Source organism: Podarcis filfolensis (genome assembly GCF_964270895.1).
Source record: "Podarcis filfolensis genome assembly, chromosome: 3".
Taxonomy (NCBI): domain Eukaryota; kingdom Metazoa; phylum Chordata; class Lepidosauria; order Squamata; family Lacertidae; genus Podarcis; species Podarcis filfolensis.
Genome location: NC_139606.1, coordinates 107,606,805 through 107,632,029, shown reverse-complemented (window position 1 = coordinate 107,632,029; position 25,225 = coordinate 107,606,805). Strand labels below are relative to the sequence as shown.

Below are 25,225 nucleotides of genomic sequence, written 5' to 3'. Positions count from 1 at the left end.
CTGCCGCCTATGTAACTGTCAGGACCACGTGTTTTGGTGCCAAAATCCCAAGGGAGCAGAAAAGACTATTTATGTATGCAACCACGGCTGTGTGGATGTTATTGGCCCAGAGGTGGAAAGAAGATGAAGTCCCTACCAGAGAAGAATGGCAGATCAAGTTGATGACTAAAATGACTGGAAGAATCAGAAATCAGGAAGACCAAAATTTTAAGAAGGAACAGGGGAAATTTATAATTTATCTTAAAAACCATTGTAAACAGTTAAAATTGTTAGTAGGATTGGGATAACACTTGTAGTTTAATGGCGAATTTTGCACAAATTGGAGAAGTAAAAGATTTGGATTATTATAAAAGATACAGGAGGAAATGATTAACCCACAAAGGGGAGAAGGGAAGTCCAGTAGATTCTCTGGAATCTTGTTTCTATTTTGTATGTTGTATATGTGATTGCAAAATTTTAATCCGAATATATATATATATAAAGACCACGTGTCTAATCTCTGTGCCTCTACTGGACACATTGACTTATGCACATGCATCTTCTTATGCATAAGACATCAAACACCGCTCAGTGTTTGATGTCTTATTGCAAGAAGATATGAAAAATATTGTGCCCACTGAAAAACATTGTGTTTGGATGGAGTTCTGGAAATAGGGAAAGTGGTTTTCCTATTGCGTGGACAGGTGGAGTCCCCCAGATCCCGGGCGCCCCCCCCCGTCATGTGGAATAACGACTCAAGACAATGTGCTATGGGATTAAATTGGCCACAACTTTATTAAATTTCAAATGTGGGTAGACCTTGGCTCAGGCATTGGACGTTATCCCTCCCCAGTCCCCAGCTGGGGACCTAGGGAGCATCAGGGTTATCCAGTGTTATCCAGTGTTATCCAGGGTTATCCAGGGTTATCCAGTGTGGGGGGGGATGGGCCGGCTCTGGAGAACATATGTTCAAGCAGAGATAGCCGCCCCCATTACACCACCACCGCAGGGGAGAGCAATGACGACCTCTCGGTGTACAGTCAAAGCCTCCCTTCAGAAACGCCTTTAACGGGGAACCCTTGTGTCGCTGCTGCAAAGAGGAAGATAGACTAAAGGATTCCGCCCAAGGCCTGATACCGCCAAAGTTGTGACGTTTTGCTACGGGAAAGGCAAAACCTGCAAAACCTGCCAATGCAGGAGAATTCCTTTCCAGCCCTTTAACAGCGACCTTGACATAGCAGCGCCCGCATACCTGTGAAGAAAAGTTAACCTGAAAAATAAGACATTATTTTGATATTTTGATATTGTGAGTAGGGTGGGAGAAGCTCTGGAGCCAAGTGAGGATTCCCAGGTAAGATCCTCCCTCTATTGTGTGGGCAGGTAGTCCCTCCCCTACCTGGCCTGGTCTCCTTGGCAACGCTTCCCCCAGGCAGGATTGGACAACTGACTGAGGTAGGTGGAGACCTCCAGGTATCCCACCTGAGGGAAGGCGAAGCCAAGCCTATGCTGATGGAGCTGCTCCAGATCCAGGGGCTGTGCGCGTCCACAGAAAGGTCGCCCCCCGTTTTAAGAGGGGAGCGGTCATTCAAACATGCAAGACACCCCATTTTTTCAATGTATATCCTGCTCTTTCATGGGACTCTTCCTGATCTTGCTATCCAAGGAAGAGATAAGGACCAAACCTGCTTGCTTTCAGTTGGTCTCGCACCACTTGCTATACCCATGAGTGCAAGAGATAGCCTGTTCTGCTCAAAGTCTGCTGAGCCTATAGCTCTGTCCTACTTCCCAGTTTTTATTATCATTACTCGCGTCGGACACTAGTGAGACTGCAACATGAAATTCAGTTCCAGGCTTGAGAGGTCATGCAGAATCGTAACAAGTTGGAACCATGCATTGACTGGAGATTTATGAAGGTGGTAAAAAAGAAAACAGTTCTAGAGCAAAGTTGGGCTGTCTTTATGAGGTTGATCGTAAACCTGTGCTAGGAAACATGTAGGGATCTTGAAATATTGTCTTTCTCTTATGTTGTGTGGTGGGGATGGTGGTGGGAATTATTATTCTTTAAAAAAGAACATGTTGCCTAGCTGATTTTGCATATTTTGTAATAGGCCAAGCAGAAGTTCAAGTAATCTGGCAAAAATGTTGAAAATTTTTATGTGGAATGTTAAATCTTAAAAAGGATTGGAAAAGATGCTTAGAAATAATAAAATCCTGTGCCTGTTATCTCTGTGGTGTGTCCCAGTGAGTTTAATGTGGCTTTCTGCCAAGCAAGAGTACATGGGATTGCAATCTTGGTTTGTTTTAATGCTCTAATTCTGTCTAAATCAATTACTTAATCCATCGCCATACATTTCACATATTCAGTCCTTGCAAAAGTCTACATGTTACAAAATAAATGTGAAAACTAAGCTTATACTGGTCCAGTGCTCTAGAACAGCATCCATTAGCAGGTTTTGTAGAAGGCTGGCTGAATTGGTCTCATTACACTTTCTTTGCCCCACCAATGAATATTAATTTTATACCAATAGGTCATCACTTCTCCAAAAGATTCCTGGGAATTGTAGTTTGGTTGGGGCCTCATCTGGATCAAGACAACGGCAATGGGGGAGAAGGGATTTCTCTCCGTGCTTCCATGGCAGCCTTAAATCTTGATCTGGGGGTGGAGGTAAGAAAACAGCAATAGTAAGGGCAGATTAAGGTCCGTATAGTTAAAGCTATGGTTTTCCCAGTAGTGATGTATGGAAATGAGAGCTGGACCATAAAGAAGGCTGGTCGCCGAAGAATTGATGCTTTTGAATTCTGGTGCTGGAGGAGAGTATTGAGAGTCCCACGGATTGCAAGAAGATCAAACCTATCCATTCTGAAGGAAATCAGCCCTGAGTGCTCACTCAGATCCTGAAGCTGAGGCTCCAATACTTTGGCCACCTCATGAGAAGAGAAGACTCCCTGGAAAAGACCTTGATGTTGGGAAAGATGGAGGGTACAAGGAGAAGGGGACAACAGAGGACGAGATGGTTGGACAGTGTTCTCGAAATTACCAGCATGAGTTTGACCAAACTGCAGGAGGCAGTGGAAGACAGGAGTGCCTGGCGTGCTCTGGTCCATGGGGTCATGAAGAGTCAGACACAACTAAACTACTAAACAACAACAACAACAAGGGCAGATTTGGTGTTGAGTGTCTGCTAAATGCCTATGTCAACCATGCTGTGGTCCCAACCTGAATCAGCTCTCCTTGTAGTTGCTCATATATATCTAGATCTAAATATATGCACACAAGGGACATCCATTTTCCACTGCGGTGTAGTGGTTAGCATGTTGAACTAGGACCTGGGAGACCAGGGTTCAAATCCCCACTCGGCCATGAAGCTCATGGCCTCTCAGCCTACCTCACAGAGTTGCAGTGAGGATAAAGCAAGGAGGAGCCTGGATAGCTCGGTTGGTTAGAGTGTGGTGCTGATAACATCAAGGTTGCAGGTTCGATCACCCTATGGGACAGCTGCATATTCCTGCATTGCAGTGGGTTGGACTAGATGATCTAAGGGTCCCTTCCAACTCTACATTTCTATGGGGAGGAAAACCATGTATACCACCTCAAACTCCTTGAGGAAAAGGCAGTAGACATACAGTGGTACCTTGGGTTACATACGCTTCAGGTTACATACGCTTCAGGTTAAAAACACCGCTAACCCAGAAATAGTGCTTCAGGTTAAGAACTTTGCTTCAGGATAAGAACAGAAATCAGGCTCCGGCCGGGCAGCGGCAGCAGGAGGCCCCATTAGCTAAAGTGGTGTTTCAGGTTAAGAACAGTTTCAGGTTAAGAACAGACTTCCGGAACAAATTAAGTACTTAACCTGAGGTACCACTGTAATTGCAATAAGTAAGGAAGTAAATAAATAATGTATTTCGTTTGCCCCTGATAACACGGCTGTGCCACAAGCATCAAGATAAGATGGGCATTATATAGAATTATTTGGAAAAAGAAAAACAGCTGGCTGGTTGGTTTGCTAAACGCACCAAGCTCTCTTCCATTGTGTTTGAAAAGCAGCTTAAAGTGGCGGGGGGGGGGGGGAGAGACACCCAACACAAGCGCCCTTTTCGGAAATACGGAAAGTTAACATGTTCCATTTTCTTCGCTGCATAATGTCCCTTGCCGCTGCTTGATCCACGCTGCGTCGCTTTTGTTATAAATCGTTGTCGGAATAGCAATATCAAACTGTGATGCACACTTGCATTCGAATCACACACTCTTTTTATATATATTGTTTTGCCTCTGAAGAGTTTGCTTGTTAGGGAGATGGGCGAGTTATAAATAGGACAACATATAATGAGCTTTGTTGCACAGCGATGCCAGGAAAGCGCTGCCTGCCCCCCCCCCCCCCGCTCTCTCTCTCCTTCTCTCCCTATGGGTCAGAGAAGAAGAAAGCCATTTCTTTCTTTTTTTAAAAAAAGAAGCTATAGTGGTTCTGTAGTAGAGAGTGCTGTTCTTGCAGGGTCGATTTCAGAGAAGATGAAATGCTCAAGAAATGGGAGCCTAAGGAGCTGCATGATATCTAGTCAGGCCATTGGTCCATACAGTGGTACCTCAGGTTACAGACGCTTCAGGTTACAGACGCTTCAGGTTACAGACTCCGCTAACCTGGAAATAGTACTTCGGGTTAAGAACTTTGCTTCAGGATGAGAACAGAAATCGTGCTCCAGCGGCATGGCAGCAGCACGAGGCCCCATTAGCTAAAGTGGTACCTCAGGTTAAGAACAGTTTCAGATTAAGAACGGACCTCCGGAACAAATTAAGTATTTAACCCGAGGTACCACTGTATAGCAAAATGTTGCCTACTCTGACACACAGAAATTCTCCGGAATTCCAGGCAGGGAATCTTTTCCAGACCCGTATCAGGAAGTTTTAAATATTTGACATTTCATTATGTTTTATGTGTGCTGGAATAGTGGCTGGGGAAATCCAGACAGATGTGTGGAATAAATTATTATTATTATTATTATTATTATTATTATTATTATTATTATTATTATTATTATTATTACCTGGAGATGTCAGGGATTGAATCTGTGACCTTCTGCATGCGTAGATGCAACCATCCTTCAAAATTCTCACCCGTCTGGATTTTGCCATGCAGTTCTCCAACGACATGTTTACAAAAATGTATACAGTACATTAAAATAAATAAATTAATTAAAAATTCTCCAGTAGCACCTTAGAGAACAGCTAAGTAGTTCTGAGGTAAAGCTTTCGTGTGCATACTCACTTCTTCAGATACCACTTCTACAGACACTTCTCCAGGTATCTGAAGAAGTGTGCATGCACACAAAAGCTTTACCTCAGAACTACTTAGCTGTTCTCTAAGGTGCTACTGGAGAATTTTTTTATTTTTTAATTTATTTCGACTGCGTCAGACCAACACGACTACTTACCTGAAACTAGTATACATTAAAGTGTGCATAAAAATGAAGATATTGGGGAAAATAAAATACCAGAATACATTGTCAGGAGAAAAACGCTTGCAGAAAATGTGTACATAAGTCAAAAGTGTGCTTATTGGGAGAAATTTGCTAAAATGCTGAATAATTTCTATGAGTTGTTGTTTTTTCAAATGCAAATCGCTGCAGAAATGTGAGGAACTGAATTTAGGAATGGAACAATGACGAATAGAGTGAACCAAAATCGACAGATCCTATCACCCCTGTGTACTGCTGAGGCACAAGGCAAATATTAAGAAAACTGGACCCCAAAGTGTAAACTTGCATGTCTTTCCTTCCTGCGTAGGTCTGCAGTTTCCGACCAGATGCCTGAGGGATGCAAGTGGGACTTGAATGCAAGGATGCTCTCCCCACCTGCATAGCTGTCAACGTTTCCCTTTTTTAAAGGGCAATTCCCTGATTCCAAATAGGATTCCTCGCAAGAAAAGGGAAACGTTGACAGCTATGCACTTGTGATTCCCAGCGACTGGTATGTCTCGGTTTCTGATTTGACCCTGGAATGTCCTGCTTTTCCTTCAGATGTCCCTATTTTCATTGGAGAAATATTGGAAGGTATTGAGTTATCTGACCCCCAAGCCCTCTGAAGGCAATCCTGTATAGGGAAGTTTAAAAAAAAAATGTTTAATGTTTTATTATGTTTTTTACATATGTTGGAAGCTGCCCAGAGTGGTTGGGGCAACCCAGTTAAGGTGTGTGGGGTATAAATAATAAAAATTATCATTATGGGATGGGATGTTCCTATTTTCATCGGGGAAATGTTGGAGGGTATGAGAGAGATTTGCCTGGCCATTGTACAAAGAGGCAGCCACCTTCGTGAGACAGGCTTTCCCGAGTCTACAAATTGCTGTATGACAAATGGCCTAGAATAGGGACTTGGGTATTTCGTTGATAAATAAGGTTAATTATACAGAGCTCGTACAATCTGCACTCCCACCTCAAGTTCCAGATTCCAGGAAACCTGCCTTTTGCATACAGAAAATATTATGGAACACGAACCAAGCGTAAATGGATTTACTGTGTGTAATTTATTCAGCTCTCGAGACTCAGGTTTCAAATAATTTGATTTGTGGTTGTTGCAAAGGTTGAAGTAATGGAGATGAACAGCAATACACACCAAGGGCAGGACCTGAGAATACATAGAGCAAGAAAAGGTCAGAGGTGGGTGGCAAGAAGAGTTGTGAGGAGCAGTAGTGGAAGGCATAGCCCACGGTCATCAATTTAATTAAGGGCTGGGGAACAGTGGTAGAGCATCCGCTTTGCATACAGAAGGTCCTAGGTTCAATCTGCAGGATATTTGAAGTGCACTCAAACCAACAATTCATATTTTGCTAGACAGGCACATGATAAGCGCTGAAGCTCACAGAGTTTTTCCTGTAAGGTTGCTAGAGAGGACTCTGTAAGAAGGGTGGAAGGAACAAGAAGCCCTGACAATAACGGACTGGCATTACAAGCTACGAGAATTTGCCGAAATGTCGCAGTTAACAAATACCCTGAGAGGCAATTCAAAACAAAAATTTATTGAAAAGTGGAATAGATATAAAACATATGTTCGAAAATACAGTAAAAGTTCGCTATCTATACTAGCATTTGATTGATGCTGGAGTGAGACTGAGTTGAGAAATAAGACTAAGAGCACATATTGATATAGGAATGTAATAGATAATGGACTGCAAGAAGATCAAACCTCTCAATTCTGAAGGAAATCAGCCCTGAGTGCTCACTGGAAGGACTGATTGTGAAGCTGAGGCTCCAATACTTTGGCCACCTCATGAGAAGAGAAGACTCCCTGGAAAAGACCATGATGTTGGGAAAGATGGAGGGCACAAGGAGAAGGGGACGACAGAGGATGAGATGGTTGGATAGTGTTCTCAAGGCTACCAGCATGAGTTTGAGCAGACTGCGGGAGGCAGTGGAAGACAGAAGTGCCTGGCGTGCTCTGGTCCATGTGGTCACGAAGAGTCGGACACGACTAAACGACTAAACAACAACAAAGAAATATACAATAATAAGAGTACATTCATTTGTAAAAAAGTAATATACAATGGGAAAGACAGGAAGTCTAGTGTGTTGGTATGTATATGATTTGGAGGGGATTGTTTTTGTTTTTTCTCTTTGTTCTTTTTTATTTGTTTCATTTTCTTTCTAGGTATATAAAATTTGCATATAATTTATGTATACATGTTGGAAATCATATTATAGTAAGTTCTGTAATGTAATATGACAACGTTTACTGATGTAATATAAGAATGTTAACAAATAAATGAAATGCAAATTAAAAAAAAGAGAGAGAGGACTCTGTGAGAGACATTCCCACTGTGCCCTGACAGGGGGAGAATGTAGCGTAGGGCTCCTGTATGTCCAGAATTTCCCAGTCATTGCCGTGATTCGTCCTTCAGGGTGGAATTTTTGAAAGCCAGTTAAAATGTCCGTGAAAACCTGGGCATATGACAGCACATATCGGAAGTAGTTTTGTGGGTTTTTTGGCCAAATTCCCTAAAAAAATAGCCCAAAAATAAGCCCTACAGCTCCTACCTGCCTGGGAACACCCTCTTAAGACTTAAGTATAGTCATACCTTGGAAGTTGAACAGAATCCGTTCCGGAAGTCTGTTTGACTTCTGAAATGTTTGACTTCCAAAGCACAGCTTCCGATTGGCTGCAGGAAGCTCCTGCAGCCAATCAGAAGCCGCGGGAGCCCTGTTGGATGTTCGGCTTCCAAAAGAACGCTCAGAAACTGGAACACTCACTTCCGGTTTCTCATCGTTCGGGAGCCGGAACGTTCGACTCCCAAGGCGTTCGGGAGCCGAGGTACAACTGTTTGTCATTGTAGCTGAATTACCCTTTAAAGCCTGCCTGAACAAAGCTGCTGTACCTGTTACTCTCCAACAAGTATTCTGGGTGAGTAAATGTTATTTTTGCCTTTTACAAGACTGCTTGTGTGATTATTGTTTTAAGGGGGAGAAAAGGGGGAAATACCAGGAAAATCCAGTCTGCCTTAAAGCCTCCTGCATTATTTATACCCAAAGGCTAAAACTAGCCTATCTAAGCTTCCTTTTAAGCTGCAAAGGGATGGCACTCTGCTGAACTCACAAACATGAGGAAGGAAGGATAATAAATATATCCTCTCCTAGCATCTATTCACATCTCAACACAGTCCTCAGCATCCCAGCTAGGGGTGAAACAGAGAGATAAACCACAAACTTAACAACTCCTTATATAGTTTACAAAAATTTATTAACAATAATGTTTGCCATTTCAACAACCTCTAATACATGAAATCTTAATTAATACAGACAATGTCAAAATAATAATAACATGTGCAGCTCAGTATCTCAGAGCCAAACAGTCCAAATATTTCTGAAATGCACACAAGAGAAAAACGCTCTGTATGTGTACTTGAGCCGGTGCGATTGCAATGGAACTGCGACAACGAGATACCTGGATTTCAATCTCTGTTTTATGAATCTTCTTCAGGTCGGCCCGTATTTCAGAAATATTTTGACCATTTGGCTTTGAGATACTGAGCTGTGCATGTTATTATTATTTTGACATTGTATGTGTTAATTAAGATTCCATGTATTAGAAATTGTTGAAATGTCCTTTATTACTGTTAATGGTTTTGGGTTTTTTTTGTAAACTATATACAGAGTTGTTAAGTTTGTAGGGGTGAAACTCCTGCATGGAACCCCAGAGAGCTACTGCCAGTCAGTGTAGACAATGCTAAACTATATGGGCCAATGACCTCACTTGGCACAAGGCAGTTTCCTGCATTATCTATGTCTAGGATACCCAGCAATTAAGTTCGAGATGTACTGCAATTTTGACCTCAGCTCAGCCTAGATGAACTACAGTCGTAACTCAGAAGTTGAGCAGAATCCAGAATCCAGAATCCAGAACTGGAAAACGGATGTAATACCTACTATTATGGAATGGCAGGTTAAAATGATGAATTACGCAGAACTGGCCAGAATATCAGGAAAATTAAGAGATCAGGATGAACAGAAGTTTCAAGAAAGTTGGAGTAAATATTTGATGTATATAAGAGACAACTGTAAAACATTAAAGACACTGGCAGGGTTAGAATAACTCTAACAGCGTATGGTAGATAAAGTAAAACACACAAAATGTGAGATGTTAGAAACTATATGATACTTACCGAAGGAATGGAGGGAAGTCCGAAGCTCGGCGGAGCTTAAGATAAATATGTGATTCATTTGTATAATATATGTATGTATGTATGTATGTATGTATGGTTAATGGAAAATCAACAAAAAATTATTCTGAAAAAAAGAAGAAGAAGTCGAACAGAATCCGTTCCAGAAGTCCGTTTGACTTCAGAAGTGTTCGACTTCCAGAACACGGCTTCTGATTGGCTGCAGGAAGCTCCTGCAGCCAATCGGAAGCTGTGGAAGCCCTGTCAGACATTTGGCTTCCAAAAGAACGTTCAAAAACTGGAACACTCACTTCTGGTTTCTGATCGTTTGGGAGCCGGAACATTCGACTCCCAAGGCATTCGGGAGCCAAGGTACGACTGTATTTGAAATTGCGCTGCTCCTGGAAGCTGTAGTTGGGATCAGGTGGAAATAGCTGATAAACGGCATCAGTCTCAGCATTTCACGGATGACAATGATGATTCTCTGTTGCCTACTCAGCAGTGGAGAAGCAGGAACCTTTTTATTGCATTAAATCCTAGGGGTTGATTATATTTATTGCCTTACTGTTTTTAACATATACAGTGGTACCTAGGATTACAAACATTTCGGGTTACAGACTCCGCTAACCCGGAAGTAGTACCTCGGGTTAAGAACTTTGCCCCAGGATGAGAACAGAAATCGTGCGCCGGCGGCGTGGCGGCAGTGGGAGGCCCCATTAGCTTAAAGTGGTACCTCAGGTTAAGAATGGTTTCAGGTTAAGAACGGACCTGCGGAACTAATTAAGTTTGTAACCAGAGATACCACTATATGTGGTTTGGTGCCTTTCATATTTTGACGAATGGCAACGTTTTGTTATATTAATGATTCCGACCTTTTGTGCAAAATTTGAGTTGTTTTCTGCTTGCTGTTGGAAGGACAGCACCAAACTATATAATAAGGTCCATAATAGCAACACCCTAGAGGTCCCAGGCCCTAAGGAGGTCAGATTAGCCTCAACCAGCCAGAGCCAGGGCCTTTTCAACACTGGCTCCATCTCTGTCTCATGAGACCAGGGCCCTGCAGGATCTGATTTATTTCCGCAGGGTCTGTAAGACAGAGTTGTTCCGCCTGGCCTTTGACTTGGAGTCAATTAGATCCCCTCCCTCCCCCTCTTTCTTTTTCCTTTCTCCTCCTGTGATGAGGCTGCATTTTAATGTTTTAATGTTGTATTTTAATCTTGTTTTTAAGTTGTATTCATTCAACTTGTTTTTATTATTGCTTGTTAGCCGCCCTGAGCCCGGCTTTGGCTGGGGAGGGCAGGGTATAAATAAAATTAATAATAACAACAACAACACTTTATTTATACCCCACCCATCTGGCTGGGTTTCCCCAGCCACTCTGGGAGGCTTCCAACAGAATATTAAAATGCAATAATCTATTAAACATTAAGAGCTTCCCTAAACAGGGAACTGGGGGTTGAGTCCAATTTCAGCGCTAGTTTCAAGTCACTTAGTGGAATACTTGCACCGATGGAACATTGTAATGGAAAGGGAAATGCCAGCACATGGCCAAAGATGGTTGCGCAACAGATCGCCCAAGGATGAGCTGTTGTGCAATGGAAAACACAAGCACGTTACCCAGATCAACTGGTTCAGAGGCATCAAAGAACTGCAGTACCCCTCTGTGGCCATTATCGGGGATGGCGCTGCAGTACAGCAAATATCAGGCAAATTGCTTTCTCTGCCCAGGGGTCCCCTTGTGCCAGGGGCTGTGAGTCACCAGCTCCCTTGTACCACATTCCATGGTTTAAGAGCCCTGGTGCCTTACACCTGTGGCAGAAGCACAGGATAACGCAGGGGGCAAGTAAAGTAACAAATTATAATCCCACGAAATCAGTAAATCTTTTCTGACATCCTTTGCTTTCCTCCCTGCCTTCCCGCATGTTTATACACTGCAAAGCACAGTGGGGCTCGATTCTCTGTGGGGGTTCCTAGTCCATTCTGCCACAATTAACACACTAAAGCTCTGAATAGCCTCCTCAACAAGGAAATTATACATTAAATTGCACAGAGGGAAGATTGGCTACTTTAATTCTGGCCTAATAACCAAACTGCACATGACAGCAAGGTTTTATTTTTAAGGAAGGAAAAAGAGAAAGGGACTCTTCTCCATTTTAAAAATTGTTTGGGCTTCTGGGTAGGGTTGATTTTATTTTAGAAATTGTATTTTTTAAATGCTGGGGTCTTCTGGTGAAATGCAGCTGAATTATTATTATTATTATTATTACACTTTAAAAAGTTTCCAGTGGGCTATCTGATGCCAGTCTATGCTCTAAGAAAGGGCACCCGAATTCAGCTGGTTCCTCCAACTGCTGTGTCGTTCTAATGGAAAAAAATGCACATTCACACGGAGAATAAAAAGCAGAACCCATAGTTTCCAGTTACCAATTGACCAGGAAAGAGATTCAACCACGCATGGTTCCTTTCTTTGCTTGCAGAGCAGTTTCCAGAAAAGCTAAGAGTAAGTCTATTTCTCAGTCCTTCACAATTATTTCTGCCCATCAGCTTCTTTCTCCTTTGGCAACCCCTCGTAGCCGAGTAAGATTGTCTTCCATGAACATGGTTTTAACAGTGAGTCCGTAAGTGACTGTGGAGGCCAATTCTGGATCCGCACATCCTTCCACAGTGGGGACATTGGTTTCCAGGCAGAAGTTGATCACAGCGAGGGTTTGCCAAGTGTGCCTTCCTCTTAGCTTGTTTCTCCTTTTCACCCTAAATTCATACTTCTTCAAAGTCCATGACACCTTGGATAAAGGCTGTTCTCCCGTTGGAGCGCTCGCAGGCCAGTGTTTCCCAGTTATCAGTGCTTATACTACATTTTTAAAAAAGATTTGCTTTGGAAGCATCTTTAAACCTCTTTTGTTGTCCACCTTAGGGCAGGAAATTTATTTCAGCTCTAGGGCCACATTCCCATCTGGGCAAACTTCCAGGAGCCACATGGCAGTAGTGGGTGGAGCCAGAGACAAACTGGGAAGATCAATGAAGGTTAAGATTGCCTTTGTACCATAGGCTAGTTTCCACACTTATACACCCCTCCCTATCATTCATTCTGGTAAACAAGCATCAAGACCAGATGTTATGTACTGAGTTGAATAGGATCCAAAATGCAGCAGTCTGATTGGTCCTAGAACAATAGGACCCATAATGCAGCAGTCTGATTGATCCACAGGAGCCACCCAATCCAGCTCCAGGTGGAAGGGAATCAGCAACCTGATTGGCCTACAGGAGAATCCCGGAATTAGCCAATCAAGTGGGGCCCATTGTGTAAATAATGTATATAAAGCACACATTCTGGGGGAACTTCCATTCCTCCTCACCACTATGAGCTGAATAAAGAGCATGAAATCCACTCTCGACTCCAAGTATACAGTGATACCTCAGGTTACATACGCTTTAGGTTACAGATGCTTCAGGTTACAGACTCCGCTAACCCAGAAGTAGTACCTCGGGTTAAGAACTTTGCTTCAGGATGAGAACAGAAATCGTGCTCCGGTGGTGCGGCAGCAGCAGGAGGCCCCATTAGCTAAAGTGGTGCTTCAAGTAAAGAACAGTTTCAGGTTAAGAACAGACCTGCGGAACGAATTAAGTACGTAACCAGAGGTACCACTGTATTTCAACAGAGTTCAAGGCCACACCTGCGCTACGCATTTAAAGTTGGCATCATGCCACTTTTTACAGTCACGGCTTCCCACAAGCCTGAGGAACTAGTTCGTTAAGGGTGGTGAGAGTCGTTCAGAACCCCATATTCATTACACGGAGCTACGATTCCCAGGATTCCCTGGAAGATGAGAATGAATGTTAAATCCCTGGGAGCCCCAGTCCCCCTTCCTGATTCACACTCCACTTTCTTCTCCTATTCCCATCTCCAGTGCTTTTCTTCCAGGATAAAGGTGCCAGTACTGTGTGCCCTTGAGTTCCCTCCCCAGATAAAAAAGCACTGCCTGTCTTCCCTTTTCAATACTCCCCCCCCCCAATACTGCTTCATTTGGCTATCAAAATCACCCTCCTATTACATTAAAACGTTCTCTTATTTTGCAGTGTAATCTCAGTCTACTCAGAAGTAAGTCACATTGAGCTTGATGGGGTTTGCTCCCAGGTAAATGGCTACTGGATTGCAGCCTCAATAGGGTTTTGTGTTTTGATTTGCCTTCACTGCACCCGTGTTGTCTATTTCACCAGTTTAACTACGTAATGCGGTTTGTCATGCCGTTCAGTAATTTGATGGGACACTTATTATGCTTCCATTTAGGAGCAGCTATGATTTTTTGCTGCTAGAAACTTATTTCCCACTAATTTCACATTTTATATAGCAACATATTCTTCATATTACCAGGCCATTAAACTTAAAGAGTTTAATGGAATGATGCTCAGTAATACGCTGGATTCATTTCATTCAACCTATCCACTTAAATATGTGTGTGTGTGTGTGTGTGTGTGTGTGTGTATATGCATGTATTTGTGTGTGTGCGCGCGTGTATTTTTGTGTGTGTGTGTGTGTAACTATCCTGCCACAGCATTTGCATCTGAAATGTACTGCATTGTCAACACTTTGAGCTGGCCATTCTATATGTCAGAATTTGACTCCTGAAGGGCCTGACTCCTGAAGACCACCTGCTGGGACCTTCACCTGTTAAGTTGTGGGTGAACATATCAGACGACATATCAGATGATGATTCTTCAAACAGCTCTTGTTTATTCACAGGCCAGAACAGAACTGGGCTGAAGGGTTCAGCCAACCTGCTTATATAGAACTCAACTACAAAGCAACAGTAACAACTTTCTGTAACTATCCAGTCACTGAACGTCACTTTCAATTCCTTATTTGCATATGTGGACCTGAGTGAAAACTATCTACAGTATCCCCCTGCTGGCCCAGGCTGAGAACTTCAGTACATAACATCACCAGTTGAGCATAGCTACTCTTCCCATCGCATGACCTGTAAGCAAGCCTACTTTCTGTAGTGTAGCACTTCTTGCCTACAGCTCCTAAGGTTTCCACTCCTGCTTCTCTTCCTTCTCTCTTCTTTACAATTCTCTCTTTCTCTCTCCTGGCTCCCCATTGGGCTTGCTGCTCCAGAGGGGAGGACCTGAATGAATGGACTCCCTCGGAAGGTGGTGGCCTCTTCTTGGAGGTTTTTAAACAAAAGTTTAATGGTCATTTGCCAGGGATGCTTTGGACTGGATGAACCTCGGAGTCCCTTCCAATTCTATGATTCATTGCAAAGGGAGAAAGAGCTTTCATAACTCCCTGACACAGTCAATAGTTAGAAGTCCATGCAGCCGAAAACCCTGGACAGAATTTTCTGATTGGTGAACTCAATAAATAAAGTTAGTGCAATTTGATTTGCAAAATTAAAATTGCAACTGAATACTGATTTGCTACATGAAAAAAAAACCGACTGCTAAAGATCGTGTTGAATATCAAGTGTTTGTTGAATATATTTACTATCAATTTTGAAGAGAACTCTCTTGGAGCAAATTTGTTTCCATTCCAGTTCTGATGCCAATGGGCAGGAAACACATCTCTCTCATTAAAGCAGAAGTCTAATCTGGGGGCTGGTGTGCATTTGTGATGCTGAGCACTCTTCTGGAGTTTCTTGCTGTGGAAGTTCAATCGCCCACGTTTACAAAAGTTTTGCAAGACAGCCAAGCTTGGGCTTTTAATTAGGTAAAAGAAAGAGTTCCTCAGCCGAGTATCATTTCTGAGCAGAGAAACACAAGAAAGGGGAGAATAAACCTTGGCACAGAAGTAATAATTCCTGAAACCCCTGTCAGTTTAAGAAACCCCACTGCGGATCGAATGGATGCAAAACAGCTGCAAGAGGCACTTTGTTTTATCGTCTCTGATCGCAGAGCAAATGGGATGCTTGTCATTAAGAGTGGGTAATTTGTATCAGTGCTGGCCTCCGCGCAACAGTTCCTTTAGAGGTTTTCCCAAGGGGAAGCGACACCACTTCTTTAAATTGTTCTGAATTGATATGGCGCCTGGCTCCATCCTATGTGCATCGCAATGAGCGTAGGAATTGGCCAGAAGCTGTCTGAAGAAGTTGGGGGAAATGGACCAGGAAACCTCATATAGCAGATATGCAGTGGGGACCAATCATCCTGAAATATACTCGGAGTCGAGAGTGGATTTCATGCTCTTTATTCAGCTCATAGTGGTGAGGAGGAATGGAAGTTCCCTCAGAATGTCTGCTTTATATACATTATTTACACAATGGGCCCCACGTGATTGGCTAATTCCGGGATTCTCCTGTAGGCCAATCAGGTTGCGGATTCACTTCCACCTGGAGCTGGATTGGGTGGCTCCTGTGGACCAATCAGACTGCTGCATTCTGAATCCTATTGTTCTAGGACCAATCAGACTGCTGCCTTTTGGATCCTATTCAACTCAGTACATAACAATCCCTTCTGTTTTAAGGGGAACCGAGAAAGCTTGGAGGGAGGCATTTTCATTTTAACATAAGCAAGATTGTTTCCTTTGGGAACAGTTAGGTGTCATTGGACTCCAACTCCCATAAGCGTGGCCAAGGATCAGGGATGATGGGAGATGTAGTACAACAATTTCTAGAGCTGGGGTGGAGAATCGTTTTCAGACCAAAAGCCACATTCCCTTCTGAGCATCCTTTCTGGCAGCCACGTGTCAGTGGTGGGCAGGGCCAGAGGAAAAAGTGGGTGGGGAGATGTATGTAAATTTTACCCTTATATACTAGGTTCGTTTCTACACATGCTTACTCATCTCTCTCACATCCAGGGAAGCAAGAGGCAGGATCAGCATTCATAGATACGTTCCAGCCAGTGCTGAGCGGTTGGTGGACTCGGGGAACTAGGCTAGTCTCCTAAATGTTCCTGGTAAATTTGAATGTTAAAGTATTAAAACTTGGTGCCTCCTAGGAGGTCAAATCAGTTATGATCAAATGGGCACAAGATATAGGACATAATATACAATTTGAGGACTGGGAAAAGTTGTGGAAGGTGGATTTGAAATTTACAGATTGTTCTCTCTTGAAAGAAAATTATATGAAAATGCTATATAGATGGTATATCACACAAAGATGTAAAAAACTGGGTCAAATACATGTTGGAAATGTAAAGAAAAAGAAGGTACTTTGTATCATATGTGGTGGAAATGTAGAGAAGTTAAAAAAAATTGGGAGATATATAATGAATTGAAAAAAAATGTTTAAAATGACATTTGTAAAGAAACCAGAAGCGTTTCTGTTAGGGTTTTTAGGACGAGACCTGCCAAGAAAAACAAATAATTTATTTTTGTCTGCAACAACAGCGGCATGAGTCTTGTTAACACAAGGATGGAAGAATGAGGAAATCCCAACGAAAGAACAATGGCAAGAAAAACGGATGAGTTATGCGGAGCTGGCAAAGTTGACATATAAATTACGTGAGAAGAACAATTGTGACTTCAAGGAAAAATGGGAACTTTTTACAAACTATCTAAAAAAACAACAAAATGATCTGGACTCCTTGGCAGGTTTTGAATAAACATCCACAAAGTTATTAGTAGAACACATGACAGATAAGGCAATGATATGTACAATTTTTAATATGCAGAGAATAATATGTACAAACAAATCAGAGGGGAGCTGACGGAAGTCCTTTGGGGGTGGAAGAGGGAGGGAAGGGGGGAATAAAAAGTAATTGGTTACTGTGATTGATAATTTGTTTTGCTAAAATTGTTTAATTAAAATATTTTTTTAAAAAAACAAACAAACTTGGTGCCTCCTTCCCAAAGCCTGGGAAGCTTCTGCCTGGCTTAGGGAGGAAGGCATGTTGCTCCAACAGGGTCCATGAGTCCTCCTGCCACCTTCTCAAAGCTCTCCTGGCTCTGGCAAGGACGCAGCAGGGCTCCAGCATCCTGTCAGAAGTCTGTCTCCTCCTTCCCAAACCCCAGGAAGCTTCTGCCCAGCTTAGGGAGGGAGGCACGATGCTCACACGGGCGACATAACCCACCCCCAACCACCCTCACAAACTGGCGCCTCTGGCCCTAAGTGTTCCCCTACAAAAAAATGAATTGCACACCACTGGTTCCAGCCATTCAAGGAGGGTTCACATCAGGGCCAGTAGGAGACACGGCTGGGGAGATGAAGTAGCCTACAGACAACCCCAAATGTCAGATAGGAAGGTTTGGAGGGCTGCATTGGGCTCCAAGGCCTGGGGTTCCCCACTTCTGGTCCAGAGAAACACAGGTTCTCCAACCATGTTTCTTAAAGGGAAAGGAATAGACCAAGACCCACCCTCCACAACTGAAGGCAGTGGCTTGTATGTGGTGTTCTTGGAAGCCCTGGATTTTAATGGAAGCTTTTGAGAGGTGCCTCAGGGAGAAGATCTGCCACAGCAGATGTATTACCCTTAAAGGCAGCTTTCCCACAATAATGCACAGTCCCAGATGAGCATTGGTAGGAATGGATGAATCTGTTGATTTAGTTTTCTCTCACATTCCCATTTTCCTGGAAAAGAGGAAACTGAAGGAACATATGATAGCCCTCTTCAAATATATCAAGGGCTGTCTTATGGAAGATGGAGCAAGCTTGTTTTCTCCTGCTCTGGAGGCCAGGACCTGAACCAATGGCTTTATGTTAGAAGAAAGGAGATTCTGACTAAACATCAGGAAGAACTTTCTGACAGTAAGAGCTGTTCAATAGTGGAACAGTCACCCTTGGAGGTTCTTAAGCAAAGGTTGGACGGCCCTCTGTCTTGAATGCTTTAGTTGAGATTCTTGCATTGCAAGGGGGTTGGACTAGATGGCCCTTGGGTCCCTTCCAACATTACAATTCTATGATTCCAGTATGAGTTCAGTTTTGTTTTTGTTTTTAAGTAGCCATCATGAAATGTTGTCAGCATTTTAAGGCCCATTCCTTCTAGCACACCCTTGTTTTTCCCTAATATAATGTACTTTGTATTATTTTCACTACTATGTATGCATTTCTATTTTACAGAAGGGAAAGCAGGGGCCTTGAATTTGCTCATCAGCAATTAGAACCTGAACAGCATGTCTTCTCCATGGTGGTGAGATGCATTGCATCTCGGTTTTAGATATAGTGAACTGTTTCTAAATTTGCACCTATGCATATAAAACAGCAGATGCAAATCTGTGCTTTCTCTTTTGGGTGATATGGTCCTTATTTCTTGGTGGTGTAAAAGCCAGTGTCACAACTGTGGATACAGTGATGCTCAGAGACTAAGTTGCATGGGAGAAGAAAAGTGGGGCAGGAAGGCGACATCCCCAGAGCCCATTGTCAACGAAAACACATGAAATTCACTTGGAAAGAGTCGCTGACGGCTAATTTCTTTGCTCTAAACTGTGTTCACTGGAACAAACTAACATCTCTACCCCCACACTTCGAGACATACAAATTGTGCCATGCACAAGTTTTGTATAGTAATGATTAAATAATAACCCCCAACCATCATTTTCAAATCCTTCAATGGCGCATGCTGAAAAAGGAACAGCATCTATTTTCACACTGTGTATATTATTTGCTCATGCAGGCTAAATCTACATCGATTACTGGAAACTTATGTGCCAGATATTACTTTTTCTGACTAGAACAATGCTGTCTATATTTCTCATGGGCTGGACCTAATAATTTAGACAGTGTGCACTGAATTTTGAAAATTATACACGTTCACCATTGTACAACCCAGATGTTAAATAAGGGGATGAATACAGAGCGTTTCCCCTTGATATAGCCATCAACAGGGAAGCTGGGACTCTTTGTATGCTGCTCCAGTATTCTGGAACAGGGAAAGGATCACTGCAGGTAGGGCAGGCTTTGCAGACCTCGTCCTTAAGGAGTGGGTAATTAGAAACATGCTTTGGAGTACCATTCCCTGCCAGAGTGCATGGAGCCAGTGTGGTGTAGTGGTTAATAGCGGTAGACTCGTAATCTGGGGAACTAGGTTCACGTCTCCGCTCCTCCACATGCAGCTGCTGGGTGACCTTGGGCCAGTCACACTTCTCTGAAATCTCTTAGCCCCACTCACCTCACAGAGTGTTTGTTGTGGGGGAGGAATGTTAGCCGCTTTGAGACTCCTTCGGGTAGTGATAAAGCGGGATATCAAATCCAAACTCCTCCTCCTCCTCCTCCTCCTCCTCCTCCTCCTCCTCCTCCTCCTCCTCTTCTTCTTCTTCTTCTTCTTCTTCTTCTTCTTCTTCTTCTTCTTCTTCTTCTTCTTCTTTCCCATGCATCCCATTTCAGTGAATTCGGCCAGGAGGCTGCAAAGACCAAACTCTCCACTTGTTCTCAATCTGCATGCTTGCTTCCACTGCCACTTGGCCCAAAAAGGGTGCCAAAACGGGGTGGGGTGGAACGGGGCAGTGGCAGGGGTGAGTGGCTCTTAAGGCAGGTTATGATGCAAAATTCAAAACAGTTAAAACAGAAAACAGTCATGGGAAGGAAGTGGGCACAGAAAACACATGTCTCAGTCATAATAATAATTTTATTATTTGTACCCCTCCCATCTGACTGGGTTGCCTCAGCCACTCTGGGCAGCTTCCAGCATATATAAAAAACATAATGAAACATTAAACATTAAAAACTTCCCTATACAGGTGTCAAAGGCCAGGACAGAAAGGTATATCTTCAGAATTCCCCCCCCCCCCCAAGAAATCTGTATAATGAAAAAATCAGAGGTACGTCCATAGGGAGGGAATTCCACAGCTTAGGGGTTGTCACAGAGATCATCCTCTCCTAGCCACCCCCCCCCCCAGAAAACAACTTCTGGGGCCCCCAAAAGGGCCCCCTCTGCTGATCTCAACACCTGGGAGGAGATGGTCTCTCAGAACTCTGGGCCACAGGAGATGCTATTACATGGTATCATTTATCCTGCCTCCACTGTCAGAACACACCTGGCCCCGGGGGGACATGCAGCCCCCGGAATGAGACAGACATCTCCGGGCATCTTCCTGATGTTCGCAAATCAGTCCCCGTGTGTACCAGCAACACATATCAAAAGACATGTGCACACTCTATCAGCAGAGTATAGCAGAAACAATCGTGGAGCGCGACTGTGTGCATTCTAAGTATTTATTAAGCAATATATACAGGACGAAGCACTCATGGTGTCCTCTCACTTCTTCTCCAAGAGAGAAAGAGAGAAAAGTACAAAAGTAGTCTAAAAAGTAAACACTGACATGTGATGTAACAATCACACAACCAGCAATGGAGGAGTGAAATGCTAACATCAATGGCTGAACACACCCTGTGGCAATCTCATGGCAACGATGTTGTCCTAGATGTTATGGGAAAGGAGGGGGAATAGGAAGCCATGGTTGAGCCTTCCCTGCTGCCGGCTGCACATTTAATTTATCTCCCAGTTTGGGCCTCACGCAATTGACGAAAGTGAAATCCATCCATTATTTCAAGACGATGAAGTTACCTTTCCATAAAATGTGACAGGAGTTAAAAACCAGAGAGATAAAATACACAAAAGGGAACAAGGAGACTAGCCACTTCCCATAATAAGAGCTTCTATTGAAGCATGAGCTAATGGCTCGGCTGAGCTTATCTCTTGTAACAACCAGCAAATTAATGTGCTTGTTTAACTCAAATGGCACAATGTAAGCTATCCTGAATGTGTACACTCAGCTATTGTGCCTTCCTTGGAGAGCATTTAGACTTTAGAATCTGCACTGCTAATCATCAGGCTGGAAGATGCACAGAGGTTTCTAATACCCCAGAAGCCAAGCTGGGAGGGTTGTGCGGAAGTCTAGAGAGAAGTGACAGAGACATCAAGCGGGAAGCACAGAGACACTGTCATTTTGGGGAGTGGGGGAGCTGGTAATCAAAACCAAAGATGAGAAGTGGGGAACTTCTGGCCTGTGACAAAACCTGGACGTATGTCTGGAATAGGGAGCTGGCTCTACTAGCGGAAGCGCCCCACAAGCTTTAGAGCCCTGAATCATCATCATCAGTGCTGGCCCTACCATTAGGCAGAGTGAGGCAGGTGCTTCAGGTGGCAATTGCTGGTTAGGGATGAAAGAGCATCCCCTAAATTGGCCTGCTGCCCTCTGTTGCAGTGGGGGACACTACCAGCATTCGTATAAAGTTCAGCTTCTACCTTTTTTAAAAATAATTTTTATTAAGTTTTCCATTTAACAATCCAATCATATCACATTAATTATTCCAAATTATACCAATACATATTATGTAGTCTGGATATTTTGCCAAATTTTAAATTTTGTTGGGGGTTCCCATGTTTCGAGCTCAGTGAGGGTCCAATCATCTCATATTTCTGCTGCTTTTGATGTTCACAAATCCCATCTTCCAGTCTTGTTCTTATCATTATTCTTCTTAATAACCTCTGTGTTGTTTCCGCAGGCGAGTTAAACCAAACATTGTTATTTTTCTGTGTGAACTTTGTAAGGCTCTCCTTAAATCACAACACGCTGATCCAACAGTCCTGCTCGAGCGGCAGGCGCCATTTTAGTCCGTTCCGATGTAATAAAATCTAAGCGTCTGCTCATTAATTTTCCCAGACCAGTTGCACCATAAATCAGTCTTTCCAAGTTCAGCTTCTACTTGGGTCATCTTGCATAAATGGAATGGGGTGGCGGTGGCAAGGGAGACACCATGTTGTCCTTTGCCTCAGGCAACAAAATGTCTAGGTCTGGCTCTGAGCATCAGGCTTCTCAATCACACAGGGAATGTCCCTTAGTACAATTGGCTCTCCACTGTAAATCTTCCACCTCCAATGCATGGATGGCAAAAGAGCCCCAGCCATAGGGAAGCAATGATGGGAGTGGGGCCAAAAAGTGCACTCAGGCTCCCCGCTCTAGCAATTCCAACTGTGTGGGAAAGTTTGGACACACAAATGGGGCTCCGGTCAGGTAGAAGAAGTGAATGGTGATTTTTAATTTCTCATTTCAGTTGCTAGCTGTTATGTACTGAGTTGAATAGAATCCAGACTGCAGCAGTCTGATTGGTCCTAGAACAATAGGATCCAAAAGGCAGCAGTCTGATTGGTCCTAGAACAATAGGATTCAGAATGCAGCAGTCTGATTGGTCCTAGAACAATGCAGCAGTATGATTGGTTGGCAGGAACCACCTAATCATGCTCCAGATAGAAGTGAATCCACAACTTGATTGGCTTACAGTAGAATTCCGGAATTAGCCAATCATGTGCAGCCCATTGTGTAAATAATGTATATAAAGCAGATACTTTGAGGGGACTTTCATTCATTCCTCCTCACCACTATGAGCTGAATAAAGAGCATGAAATCACTTTGCGACTCTGAGTATATTTCACTAGCAAGCTTCCTTGTACAAGCAAGGGGTACTTGTTGCTGCTGTGTCAGAGTTGTCTCAGCCACTGAAGAATTTGCTGTACCAAGTCTGGCAGCCAAGCACTCCCCATTTCAGCTCCAGCTTCCCACCCATTTCCCCATTTCTGGGGGAGAAGCGTGGTTCCTGGGGCCAAATTAGTTTCACAATGACTCCTTTCTCCCAGGCTTGTCTTGTCAATTTGGGTGAGTGGGAATCTGTGCCCCATTGCAATAGGAACTGAAGCTCTGGGCATTTCATGGTGCTCAGTTTTAATTTCAAAATTATTATTATTATTACTACTACTACTACTACTACAGGGACGTGGGTGGAGCTGTGGTCTAAACCACAGAGCCTAGAGCTTGTCAATCAGAAGGTCGGCAGTTTGAATCCCCGCGACAGGGTGAGCTCCCGTTGTTCAGTCCCAGCTCCTGCCCACCTAGCAGTTTGAAAGCACATCAAAGTGCAAGTAGATAAATAGGTACCACTCCGGCGGGAAGGTAAATGGCGTTTCCGTGCGCTGCTCTGGTTCACCAGAAATGGCTTAGTCATGCTGACCACATGACCCAGAAGCTGTCTGCGGACAAATGCCGGCTCCCTTGGCCTATAGAGTGAGATGAGCATACAACCCCAGAGTCGTCCACAACTGGACCTAACGGTCAGATCTTTACCTTTACTACTACTACTACTACTACTTGTGGAGTTTGGAGTTTACAGGGTTAAAACTCCTTGGTGTCCTGTATCTGGGGAGTGGCCTGACGCAGGGCCGTACGTCACAGGCTTTGTCTGAGTTGTCTGTGAGAGTTGGTTTCACTTTAGACTGAAAGACGCAGCAGAGAGACTGTGTGTGCTTTTAGCACGGGAAAGATGCCGGAAAGCTCCGATGGAATGAGACTGATTTATGGCTTGTAAATAAACACTTTTAGAGATAGCAACGAACTGTCTCTGGACTTGATTTATCCCTCTATCTCACACGGACGGCAGGACCGCTGCAACTCTGTTTTCCTGCCCAGGTCAGCCCCAAGCAAAGCTGCGCAGGGGAAGCGCTGACTGGACGACAGGATTTAATTGTACTACTACTACTACTACTACTACTACCCCAGGCACTCTGGCAGTTTTCAACATATATAAAAACATAATAAAGCATCAATCATTAATAACAACAATTTGATCCATTATTTTAAAAAAAGTCACAATAACTTCTGAAAATATGACTTCTGAAGATGCCAGTCATAAGAAGTTGCTTTATGCAGAGTCAGACCATCGGGTCCAGCCAACTCAGTATTGTCTATGCCAGAAGTGGGGAACCTCAGACCTGTTTTCCCTCTGATCCAAGCCCAAACCATGCCTGCCAGTTCCCCTGTGATTGGCCAGAACAGGGGGCAAACCCTGACATCCAGCATTGCCAGTGAAGCAGGAAGTGACTTCAACAGACAGAAGATAAGTGGTCCTTCTGGTTGCCCTTTCCTGTACTACAGACAGACAGACAGAACAGGTGGCTCAACGTAGCCAATGAGATACCAAACAGCATGATGTAGCCCCATGAGAAATGATACCTAGCTATGTAATGATACCTAACCACCACTAAATGTCAAGGAATTGCTGAAGAGCAGCACTGTGTTCAAACAATTTACAGAAACCAATTAATATATATTTTAAAGGGCACCAGTAAAAAGGCAGGAGAAGCTTTCAGGAACAAGTGAAAATGCAATAGAAAAGGAAAGTGCAGTTTCATTTCAGCTCTAATGTTATAACCTTTTTACCAGTGGCTCGAATTGCTTATTGCTGGAACATCTGCAGCTGCGCTGCTTGAAACTGTTGTTTCTCTTCTATCGGCGAACTCCAAACCTTCCCCTCCTAGTACTTAGGCAGACACTGTTCTGCAAATTCAGAGAGAGAGAGAGAGAGAGAACCTTGTCTCCTTGGTTACCTCTGTCTACCACAGAAGATAAAGAACAAAGAGGACTGGGGTTTATGTTTGGCATGGTCAATGCTGGAGGCTTAGCAAGATCAGCCAGTTACAAGGGATCACAGGAAGTTGCATCAGTCAGTCTAGATCAGTACTGCCGACATTGACTTGCAGAGGCTCTCCGGGGCTTCAGGAAGATGCCATGGATTGAACCAGGAACCTTCTGCATGAAAAGCAGATGCTTGACCACTGAGCCTTTCCCTTGCATCACAGTAAACTGCAATGCACAAGAGGCATGGCCAAACTTGGCCCTCCAGATGTTTTGGGACTACAACTCCCATCATCCCTAGCTAACAGGACCAGTGGTCAGGGAT

The 25,225-nt window shown here is 43.5% G+C and overlaps 1 protein-coding gene and 1 long non-coding RNA gene across 2 annotated transcripts in view; both read left to right on the top strand.

Annotated features, from left to right (window-relative positions):
- Positions 1-25,225, top strand: part of LOC310758658 (uncharacterized protein) — a 324,886-nt gene that overhangs the window by 16,266 nt on the left and 283,395 nt on the right. The window lies entirely within an intron of this gene.
- LOC310758866 overlaps positions 13,038-25,225 on the top strand; it is a 156,667-nt gene continuing 144,479 nt past the window's right edge. The window contains exon 1 of the long non-coding RNA XR_014546028.1: positions 13,038-13,157. This is a non-coding gene — a long non-coding RNA (uncharacterized lncRNA). The remainder of the gene's footprint in view (positions 13,158-25,225) is intronic.